Source organism: Molossus molossus, unplaced genomic scaffold (assembly GCF_014108415.1).
Source record: "Molossus molossus isolate mMolMol1 unplaced genomic scaffold, mMolMol1.p scaffold_m16_p_1, whole genome shotgun sequence".
Taxonomy (NCBI): domain Eukaryota; kingdom Metazoa; phylum Chordata; class Mammalia; order Chiroptera; family Molossidae; genus Molossus; species Molossus molossus.
In genome coordinates, this window is record NW_023425344.1 from 169,463,197 (window position 1) to 169,475,502 (window position 12,306).

Sequence of the window (12,306 nt, forward strand, 5' to 3'; positions counted from 1 at the left end):
TTCAAGTTAGAGTGTTTAAAATTAGAGCTTGTAAGTATTATGATATTTTAGCAACAACGTAAGCAAATAATTAGGAGATAATTAGGAATAGGAAAGGCCATCTGAATCTAAAGATACATTTTCAAGAGAAAAATCCTCATGTACATTTAAACATTCAATTCTGAATGACCAATATGTTCCAACTGTGTTTTTAAGTTTATAATATGAAAATCCCCAAAGCCATTGGTGACACATTTAATGTTAAAACTGATATTTCACTTTCACTTTTGAAGCCCCAAAGAAAAAATAACTGAAAATGGGGATCTTTTCCAATATGTGTTGGTGAGACAAATTGTATTTCCTGTTGGGCTCGATGTCACTCTGACAAACTACCTGGAGAGGCATCAAATGATGAGATTGTGTTTGATGTGTGTGTTTTCAAAAATATTTTTAGCTGCTATCTACAAAAACTAAGGACTTGAAAAGAAAGGATGTGCTTTTACAAAGAGCAAACATGGTTGGAGAGTGTTTGCACTGGGATTCCAGACTCACTCATGGTTGTCTCATTTCTGACTTGTTATGACTAGTCGATGACTTGCTTCTCCGAGAGGTCTATTTAACAAAGATGGTAGCTTGATGAGGAAAGGTGTCCATCACATCATCCCAATATCTAGATGAGTGAGGAAGAAAAATAAAGAATGAATGAAGAAGGAAAGATAAATAGCCTCTAGTTGTAGAAATGAATACTGGGCTGGGTCATAACTGATAGGCAGTGCTCTAAGTAATAAGTTCTTAAAGTAATTTTATGGGGAGTGCTTCTGTAGAACAGTACTAAGTCACCTGACTAGCCTGTACAGGGGAAAAGGGAAAATGAAACTCAATTGTTTTCAGGTCACAGATAATTCAACTTTCCTTACTCTCTAAAAGGAACTCAAATTAGCAGAACAATGTTTAGACTTCTTTGCCAATGAAGACAACCTTTTAAGTTTAGTGATGAAGTTGATTCATTTTTATTTCATTCAGATGATGGAAAACATAACTAATTGGCTCCTTATTTGGTTCACGATGCTCAGTTAATGTATTCAAAGTTATTACTAGATTAAAAAAATGAATTCACAGGTCAAAACTTCTTTTATTGTGGAGGAAACTGGCAGTCATCAAAAGGGCCATTAAAAAACAGTTTAATGAAGAAATATGTGACTGTTTAAGAAAAGCGTCTAGTCTAAACTTAGCAGGAGGGCCATGGATCCTTTTTTTTTTCCTACCAGGCTGCAACAGTATAAGAAAATAATCTCGCATCTTTTAGGCTTCTGCATAAATTTTCACTTCAGAAAGTCATTACTTTAGTTGCACAAATAAAATATAATTACATATGGAAAGCCTGAAGCTAAAATCAAGTCCTCCTACTAATTTTATATGAAAATGTGTGAAATTGTATCTTTTTATTTTTAATTGATGTATTAGTGGTAACTAAGACTTTAATTTTAAATGTCTTTTTCCTTTCAACCAATAAACAATGGCTAGCACTTACTGATAGTGTCCTATGTAACAAGCACTATTTTAAGTATTCCACATGAATTAATTTATTTAATCATCACAACTCCTTGAAGTTGGTGTCATTATTATCTTCCCCTTAAAGGTCATAATACTGAGGTATAGAAAGGATAAGTTAGTTGGTCCACATGACACAGTCAGTAAATTGTAGATTGGGGATTTGAACACAGGCACTCTAACTTCAGATTCAAGCCTCTTAATCATTCTGTAATGCAGTCTTTACTTAGGTTGAGTAGCTGAGGATCTATACAGAAACATCTAAATATACCAAGTTTATTATTTAAAAGACATTTTAGAACAGTAATTTAAAGAACAGGAGAAATATTCCTTTCCTAGAAGGAATGTTATGTTAACATAATTATACACATGGTAATATTATTTCTTTTTTAATTTCGTATCCCAGCTCATGACTGACTAAATGGTTATCGGCTAGCAGTGTGATCAAGTTTGTACTATGTGTGGTTGTTGCATTTTGGGATAGACAGGATTTGACCTGTAGCCTACCCAAACAGTTGTAATATTGAACCATTTTATAATGGAGTTCTGCCTTGTTTTAAAAATACAACTATTATTTTGAAAAGGAGATAAAGCAATAACAAAAAAAAGAAAATCTAGACTCCAAGAAGTAGTTTCTATAAAAATTTGTCAAGTTTTCCAAAGTGAGTGTTTTGAAGTCTGTTTAACAAAGTCCAGAAATATATAGGTCCAATAAAGGAGGCTGGTTTTTATCACGAGACTGGAGTAATAAATTCAGGGATAATCTAAGCTGATTAACCTTAAAAATTGTTTTATTTTTGTAACTTTAAGAGAGACATTGCAGAGTTGAGTGGATTACAGTTCATAAACCTCATTGAAGATAATGACTGCAAAGGTATAAAATTCAATACATATTTTTTTATTTCAAAGGTTTGATTGTCCAGATATCTTTGAAGTATCTAGCAGAATATGTTGTCCACACTTCCCTGATGAGAAGGGTGAGAATCAGTGTTTTCAACTCAGTATAAAATAAACAAAAACTGTGCACAAAGATAAAACTGTTTTTATTCTCTTTCTTGTGAAGAAATGTAAGCAGTAGATATAATTTTGAGTGTTTATTTATTCACTAATAATGAATGTGTACTATGCATTGAGGCTACCAGAGTGAGCAAAGCAGACAACCCCTTAATGAACTAACATTCTACTGAAGGAGATAAGAATAAAAGAAAGGAATATTAAATAATCATAAAAGTTATAAAGAAAGTAAAGCCAACTAAGGGGATAGAAAGTGATGTCATTCGGGGACGTGGAGTGGTTTCTATTCTAAATAGAGTGGTTAGGGAATGCTTCTCTGAGATACTGATATGTGAGCATTTACGAAGATACAGTGGCATTTCTAAAATAGTTATCACTTAGGATAAATAATTTTTAACACTTCCCTCCTCTTCAGACAAAATTATTTTTAGTAATAATCATACAATGAAAAGAATGACTAGAAAAAAACTTGGACAATGAAAACAAGTTATTGAATTTCGTATATTATTATGCCAGTAAAAAATTAATTTAAATAAAATAAACATTACAAAAGAGTAATGAGTTAGTACTTTTTAATTACAACATTGTATTTTTTAAAATTTATTTTATAGAAAGAGGGAGGAAGGGAGAGGGAAAGAGATAAACATTGATCTGTTGCCTTCCTTACACAACCCGATGGGAGCGGGGTGTAGAGGCAGTGTTGACTCACAACCTGGGTTTGTGCCCTGATCAAGAATCAAAGCTGCAACTTTTTTGGTGTCCAGGAAGACACTTCAACCAACTGAGCCATACTGGCCAGGTCATACATTATTGTATTTTTTATAAAAGGGGGGAAAATAACATATCTTACATAGTATGCAGTTTGCACTGTGTTTCATTGTTTTAAATCTCTTTTTGGAATGGCTTTATTGAGATACACATTCTATATAATTCGCCTATTTAAATTGCATAATGCAATAGTTTTTAGTATACATATAGAGTTATGCAATTTTAAAACATTTTCATCACCCAAAAAAATAAAACCCACAGTTTTTATTAATCACTCCTTGTTTCCCCAAATCACCACTGCCCTCTTCCCTATAGCCCTAGGAAACCACTTTAGATTTGCTTATTTTGGATATTTCATATAAATAGAAACATAATTATGCTCTCATTCATGACTAGTATCTTTCACTTAGCATCATATATTTAATGTTCATCTGTATTGTGGCATATATCAGTACTTCATTCTTTTTATTGCTGAATACTATTCAATTGTATGGATATACCACATTTTATTTATCTATTCATCAGTTGGTAGATATTTGGGTTGTTTCCACAGTTTTGATATTATGAATACTTAAATCTATTATGAATATTAATGTACAAGATTTTATGTTTGTATTTTTTTTATCCTCACCCGAGGACATTTTTTCTTTTTTTTGTTCAGGTAGAGTGGGAGGGAGAGAGAGGAACAGAGAGAGAGAGAGAAACATCGACGTGAAGGGACACATCGAGTGGCTGCCACCCGCACAACCGACCAGGGCCGGGGACAAACTGCAACCAAGGTACATGTCCTTAGCGGGAACCGAACCCGGGTCTCTCCGGACCGCAGGCCGACGCTCTAACCGCTGAGCCAAACCGGCCAGGGCTATGTTTGTATTTTGAAGGGTATACACCTAGAGCAGAATTGCCAGGTCATTTGGCAACTCTATGGGAAACCTTTTGAGGAAATGCCAGAATGTGTTCCAACCTAGATGATAAAACATTTTACCTTCCCACCAGCAATATATGAGGGTTCTAACTTTTTCATATCCTTGTCCACACTTGCAATTATCTGACAGTTTTATTCTATTCATCTTAGTGGGAGTGAAGTGGTAGTTTTTTGTGATTTTGATTTGCATTTCCCTGATGGTTAATGATGTTGAGAATCTTTTAATTTTCTTACTGGTCATTTGAGTATCTTCTTGTCCTATTTTCTATTGCATTGTTTGTCTTTCCATTATTGAGTTGGGATTCTGTATTTATTTTAGAGACAGGTTTCTTACCAGATATATGATTTGCAAATATTTTCTCACATTCTATTGGTTTATTGGTTGTCTTTTCTTTTTTTGATAGTGTGCTGTCAAGGCAAAAGTTTTTAATTATGACAAAGTCCAACTTTTTTTCTTTGTTGTTTGTGCTGTTGGTGTCATATCTAATAAACTATGGCCTAATCCAGGTTTATCAGAATTTACACCTATGTTCCTATATGATTTATTTATATTTATATTTTAATTAACTTTCCATTTTAATTTTTATATATTTCAATTGCACACCGATATGAAAAGATATATGTCTCCCTATGTTCATTGCAGCATTATTGGCTATTTACAATAGCCAAGATATAAACGCAACCTAAATGTACACCTCTGTTCTTTTCTAAAAGTTTTATGGTTTTAGCTCTTGCATTTAGGTCATTGATCCATTTTGAGTTGATTTGAGATGAAGGTCCAACTTTATTCTTTTGCATATGTATATCCAGTTGTTCCCGCACCATGTGTTGAAAAGACTTTTCCCCCCATTGAATTGTTTTGGCACTTTTGTCAAAAATTAATTGAGTGTAAATGTGAACATTTATTTCTGGAGTCTCAATTCTATTTCGGTGACATATATGACAGTCCTAATGCCAGTACCACATTGTCATGATTACTGTAGCTTTGCACTAATTTTTGAAATTGAGAAGTCTGAATTCTCCAACTTTGTGCTTTTTTTTAAAGACTATTTTGGCTATTCTGGCTCTCTTAGATTTTCCCATGTTTTAAATCGTGAATGCAAATAAAAATCCCAAGAAGTGAAATAACATGGCAGAACTGAAGTAATTCAAGTTCTGTTTCTTCATATTTTAATCACCGTGCTACTGCAGTTTATTTCAAATCTATTGTTTAAACTGAGGAATGTGGTAACACAGGGGTTGGAGGCACAAGCTACCCAAAATAAGCTATAACTATTCTAAATCTATTTTAGTAATTTACTTTTGAGATGAATACAAGTATCTATGTCTGTGTTTGTCTGAGGACCACCTATTATACCTGGGATTTCTCCAAATCAACTTCCATGTAGTATACAATGTTTATTGAAGGGAAAGTAACACTATTTTTTAGGAGGAGGGTTAGCAGTATTTTTGTACTAACATATAAAATTGCTGATTGTGTTTTTAATTAGTTTTACTATTGTTATAAAATTCTCTAAATTGCCTGTACTCAGGGTGGACTGTTCCTATCATCCCACCTTTGGGATGCCACTGACAAGGAGCAAATCATTCTGAGATCTAGAGGAAGAGCATCCCAGGAAGAAGGAACAGAAATGTTAAGACCTTTTATTACAAGTGAGTTTGAAAATTTAAGGAACTGAAAAAATAACCATTGTTGTAGTTAGTGCGTAGAAGTGACACGTGAATGGGAAGACCTGAAGTTGGAGAGAGTGGCAGCCAGGGCAAATAATGGCCTATCAGTAGGGCCACCATATGATTGATAGTTTAAACTATGGCACTTTTGAGAGTAAAAAGCTACTGTTAATTACATCAAAGCAACAGGTTTAATGGGACTATTCCAGGAGAAATAGGATGAATAGTTACCCTGCTTAAAGGATATGGCACAGAGTTATATTTTCACTACCCATAAAATCCAACACAAAAGAACAATTGTGATGAGAGCTAAAAATTTTAAATGCAGGTGAGCAATAATGTAATCCAACACCATTAGTAATATGTGAATTAGGGAAGGTGAACAGTATGTATAGTGTAGTGGTTTAGCACAGTGACTCTCTAACTTTAGCATGCATAAGATCACATGGAGGGCTTATCAAAACACATGGCTGGGCCACACTCCCTCAAAACTATTGTTCAGTGGGTTCTGTATTTCTAACAAGCTCCCAGGTGCTGCTGATACTGCCAGCCCATGGAGGACCAGACTTTGAGTAGCACTGATTTAGACTTTAGAAACTTGGTTTGTATTTCAGATTTTGTTTTTGGGTTCTAACTGAGTGGCCTTGGACAAGTTGAATATTTTTCCACATCTCTTTTGTTCACCTTGCAAAATGGGGATTATAATTATTCTTGCCTTATATATGCATTGTGAAGAGTAAACTGTATAAAGCACTTGGTATTATTGTAAGCATTTAGTATATGTGGTGGTTGTTATAGTTAGGAAGAATCGTGGTAGATAATATTCATTATATAAAACTGTGAACATGTTTCAGATACTGCATTGTAAATCAACTCTAGAAGTATAGGCCCTAGAACAGTGTTTCAGTGGCTGGCACGTGGTGGGCTCTTAATACTTGTTGACTGAATAAGCAAATTTAGAATTCACGTAATGATACTTTGTGGACGGAAAGAATTGATTCCCATTCTACTATACCTTTTACTCTCAGAATATACAAACCATTAATAAAATGAAAAGACAACCCATTGAATGGGAGAACATATTCGCCATTGATACATCTGATAAGGGACTAATATCTAAAATTTATAAGGAACTTATAAAACTCAACACCAAAAAAAAATCTGATTAAAAAATGGGCAAAGGATCTGAATATACACTTCTCCGAGGAGGACATACAGATGGCCAGTAGACATATGAGAAGATGATTATCAGAGAGATGCAAATTAAAACCACAATGAGATATCACCTCACACATGTCAGAATGGCTATCATCGATAAATCAACAAACAACAAATGTTGGTGAGGATGTGGAGAAAAGGGAACTGTGGTGCCCCATTGGTGGGAATGCAGATTGTTGAAGTCACTGTGGAAAGCAGGATGGAGTTACCTCAAAAAATTAAGAATGGAACTGCCTTATGAGTAGATGAGTGGATAAAAGAGCTGTGGTACACAGTGGAATACCACAAGGCCATAAAAAAGAAGGACATCTTACCTTTGCGACAGCATGGAGGGACCTGGAGAGTATTATGCTAAGTGAAATTAGGCAGACGGAGGAAGATAAATACCATATGACTTCACTTATATGTGGTATCTAAAGAACAAAATAAATGAACAAACAAAATTGAAACAGATTCATAGATACAGAGAAAAGACTGCTGATTGCCAGAGGGGCAGGGAGTTGGGGGCCTGGGTGAAAAAGGTGAAAGGATTAAGCAAAACCCCCAACAAAACAAAACTCATAGATACAGACAACAGTATGGTGATTACAAGAGGAAAAGGGGCATGTGGAGAGGTAGAAGAGGGTAAAGGGGGGATAACTAGTGATGGAAGGAGATTTGACTTGGGGTGGCGAATATGCAATACAGTGTACAAATGATGTATTATAGTATTGTGCACCTGAAACCTATACAATTTTATTAACCAATATTACTCCAATAAACTCAATAAAAAGGAAAATAAAATTTATTTAGGTTGCTGTACTGAATTTTAGCTGTGTTAAACACAAAACTACACAACACCCCTTATTTATTATTATGGAAGAAATACTTAAAGAAACAACAACCCCTAATTTTTATAGAAAAAATAATAGACCAAACTACTATGCGAAGAGAGACCCACAGAATGGGACCTACTAATATTGGATCTGAATGGTTTCTGTTTTGTCCAGCATCTGTGTGATTCCAAGATGGTAAAAGTAGACACCCAAGGGTGACTGGAGCAAGGAAGAAGGAAGAAAACAAACATTTTTTGAATACCTGCAATGGACTAGGTATGCTACCATGTGCCAGGAGATTTACAGGTACTAACTAATTCAGTGTTCACAGTCCTCATGTGAGATGGGTAGGTATCACCACTCCTTTTTTCCCAAAGCTTTAAGAGGACAAAGGGAGAAATAGGTGAAAGCAAGTTTCTAATCCAGCTGTGTCTATAAAGCCCACTCTTTTATTACTACCTTTGGAGAGGGCACTTCGACAGGAATTCCCTCTGGCTTTCCAGCAATGTGGCAGAGTTCCTGCATTTTCATACTTTCCTAACTTTTACTAAAGACAACTTAGGTACTGAAGAGATTTTATTTTATTTTATTTTATTTTTTAAAAATTATTTATTTATTTTTTTTGTTAGAGATATTTCACCTTTTTTACCCCATTAGCACCCCCCTCCCCACCCCACCCCCGCCCCGTCCCCTGCGGTACTGAAGAGATTTTAATGTAGTAAGTTGAATATGATTTTTTGTTTGCTGAGCCTTTATGTTTATCCAGGGATGATCCAATTTATTCCATAATTTCCTATTTTATGCAACACCTCACGTTATTATTTTCAGTGCTGGAAATTGAAGCATCAGTAGTTGAAGTGCAAAATTAAAGAGAACACTGAAAATGTTTTAATTCCTGATTGTTACTATATTTAATCACCCTAAGCAATATAGAGTAACGAAACTCTTAAGCCAATAATTATTTTTGGCTTAATAATGTAGCCCTATATTAGCAGGCCTTAAGCATAAATAAGGCAATGAGAAATTTGTGTTTGACATAATACTTTTGGGAGATAGTGACTATTTGGAGATGGTCCTTTATGACGGACTGCAGTAGGAACTGAACATTATCAGTGGATCTAGTGCTGGTCATGAGGTGAGAACATTGCAGGTGGAGTGTCTTTGGTTTAAATCATGTCTTATGACCCAACTTTGATGCACTTGAGGCATTTTCCACAATGAATACTAACATTGCATCTTCTGTTAGTTACAACTATCTCAAGAGGTTACATCTGATGTTACATCTAATATCAGGAGGAAACAAATCCAAGAGTTAGAGAGAATTAAACTATGTCTTTAAAAAAGCCAAAGCCCTTCTAACTAAACCTACATGTCATTGTAATGCCCATGATTTTTCTTATGTTCTCAAATACATTAGAAAATTCACAAAGGCACGTTACTAGTAACATGATCAGAATTTATGAGTGTCATTGGCAGTAACTATCCTTAGAATTAGATTCAGAGGATGAGTAAAATATTCCTCCAGCTTCATGCCATCTTGAATAACTCCCTACTTTTCTCCAAACTAGATGACAGGATCAAGGACAATACATAGAGGTAGTAAATAACCATTAAATAACTTAGTTTGTTTAGTCTACCTATGACTTTTAGATTAGCTGAAGGCAAATATGTCTCTAAACCTTGCCAAGCTTAGTTGACCTTGTTATTATCCTGTTAACTAGTCACAATTTGGAGCAAGGGATGCCTATAAATTCTGTGAGATGTCTTGATTGTGGGTTATCTCGAATCTTAATTTCTGTCTGAGATGGTTCACACTTCCTCTAGGGCAGTGGCTCTCACCCTTCCTCATGCCACGACCCTTTAATACAATCCTCATGTTGTGGAGACCCCCAACCATAAAATTATTTTTGTTGCTACTTCATAACTGTAATTTTGTTATGAATCACCATTGGAAATGTGTGTTTTCCGATGCTCTTAGGCGACTCCTGTGAAAGGGTCGTTCCACGCCCAAAGGAGTCGCGACCCACAGGTTGAGAACTGCTGCTCCACAGTGAATGAGTCCGTCAGTATACAGCAGATCACATGGCCTATTGTGCTGGTGAAAGGAAAAATAAGTAAATACATTTATTTGTTAAATCAGTATTTATTACATACCAAGTACCGGTGCTTAGTAGTAGCTAATATGACAAACGTGGTCCCCACTCTCATGGAGCTTAGAGTATAGTGAGGAAGACACAGCACACAACTACAACAGTATGTGATGAGTGGTAAGTAGACATTGGGTTGCTTTACTGAGCGAAATAAGCCAGTCAGAGAAAGACAAGTACCACATGACCTCACTTATTTATGGAATATCATGAACAAAATAAGCTGACAATCAAAATAGATCCAAAAACATGGAAGTAGGGAACAGACTGACAATCCTCAGAGGGAAGGGGATTGGGGGTGAGGGTTGGGAAGAGATAAACCAAAGAATTGCTATGCATATATGCAGAACCAGGGGACACAGACAATAGTTTGGGGGGAGCAGTAGGGCAGTGGAAGTGGGAGGAGGGGGTCAATGGGAGAAAAAAGAGAAAGAAAGATATCCTTTAAAAAGTGACATTTGAACTGGGGATAGGCAGAGAGAACAGCATGTTTCAGTTAAAAGTATGGCAGGTTCTAGGGATTAAAAGGTGCTCAGTGTAACGGTAAGGGAAATTAATATTTCAGCAGTTGGGAAGTAGGCACAGGCTAGATAGTAAAAGTCTTTTAAGGTGTTTAGACTTGATTATAGGTTAATGAAGAGTTACTGATGGATTTTAAATGGGGTGTCATGATCAGATTTGTGTTTTATGAGGATCGCCTTAAAAAGGATTACTCCAAGGGCTATGTGGAGGGTAAACGGATTGGATTTGAGGAAGATTAGTGGCAAGGAGACTGACTAGGATGCTGTTTCAGCAAAATTTGTCAGAGATAACGATGACTTAAAGTGACCGTGGAGATGGGAATAAATGGTTATCAAAGTGATATTTGAGAAAGCAGTTTGACAGGATTTGGCCATTAATTGGATGAGACAGAAAGGTCAGAGATCTTTGGATTAATGATTTGGGCTACAGGAGTAGACACTGAAGGCAAAGGAACATAGAGGGGAAGGAGGACATGAATAGCTGGAATAGGGAGAGAGATAGGGAAGGGGGACATGAGTTGACTTCTAAACATGAACATAGAGGGAAAGCTGGAATAGGGAGAGAGATAGGGAAGGAGGACCTGAGTTCACTTCTGCACTGGAAGGCTTATGAGATACCAGATATGCTGTTGTTTACTAGGAAGTTAGATGAGTGGATCCAGAGATAAAAATATGAGGGTGACCAGTACGTGGATGCTAATGGAAGCTCTGCAAATCAGTGCAGTTACCGAGAGTGCATAGAATGAGAAAAACAGAGGACCTGTGACTAAGCCCTCAGAGAAGCATTGACATTTAAAGAATCTTTTTCAAAGTGATGATTTAAAGATAGTCTTAGATGAACACATTTTTTAAATGTTTTTGAGAAAAAGAGGAACGCTTGTGAACCCGACGATTTCTTTTCTCTTTCAGAACTGATTTCCTTTATACTTCCACCCCCAGTGAAGTCATACATGTTGTGTCAGAGTCTCTTCTGTTGTGGTTAAATTGATTTTTGAATTCAGACCATTTTTTAAACACGCAATGGAAAATAAAAGAAAAACAAAGCATCAAATTATCCATGCCTAAAACTTTTGAATTTAGCGCATAATCAAAGCAATCCTAAAAGGTCAGGGCTGCCAATGTTCAGTGATGGCCAAAGAAGGACTTTGCTTTTTTCCCCCTCCTTTTGACTTCTGTCTTCCAATATCTTTTCATTTTAAAAACCCTTTAGAGATATGGATCTCTTTGTATTCTCTCTCCCATCTTGATCTCACAGGTGTGTGGCAGAAACCAAGAATAGTGACTCCCAACTTGCTTTTCAGTGTCTTGCGAAGGACCTTTGGCTAAATGGCAAAGCCCCTCTCCTTTTTTGTGTGGACAAACCCATGTCCACAAACCTTGATCTTTGGTGTGATTGCAGTGGAACTCTTAGCACATGGTGGACCGATTCCTTATCCTGACATATCATCCAGCTTTGTTTCTGTTTTCCCCTCTAGGGAAGATAATGTGGTTTACATTCTTTTAGAAGTCTTGAACACCAAGAATGTTGAGGTCAGCCCAACTGGGGAAGTGAAGGAAAGAATGTCAGCGAGGCCAGTGGTGGAACCTCGGAAGCATGCTTCGTAAAGGCCATTTTCTGCCTGTTTCTCTTTTTTTCCTTTTGTATATAATAGCCCACAAATAGCCCACAGCCTTAAAATCAGCTTCATAAGAAGCCA

General features: G+C 36.1%; 1 protein-coding gene across 20 annotated transcripts in view; it reads left to right on the forward strand.

Moving 5' to 3' along the window:
• The window catches only part of SLC25A21 (solute carrier family 25 member 21), a 463,129-nt gene that overhangs the window by 45,133 nt on the left and 405,690 nt on the right, over positions 1-12,306 (forward strand). For 15 of the 20 annotated variants that reach the window (XR_004958936.1, XR_004958935.1, XR_004958941.1 and 12 more), the window contains exons 10-12: positions 2,440-2,507; positions 5,770-5,890; positions 8,116-8,247. The gene's annotated coding sequence lies outside the window, so the exon portion shown is untranslated. Of the gene's footprint in view, positions 1-2,439; positions 2,508-5,769; positions 5,891-8,115; positions 8,248-11,518; positions 11,538-12,306 lie in introns of those variants that run through there. The other 5 variants (XR_004958951.1, XR_004958950.1, XM_036256740.1 and 2 more) reach the window with 2 other exon arrangements.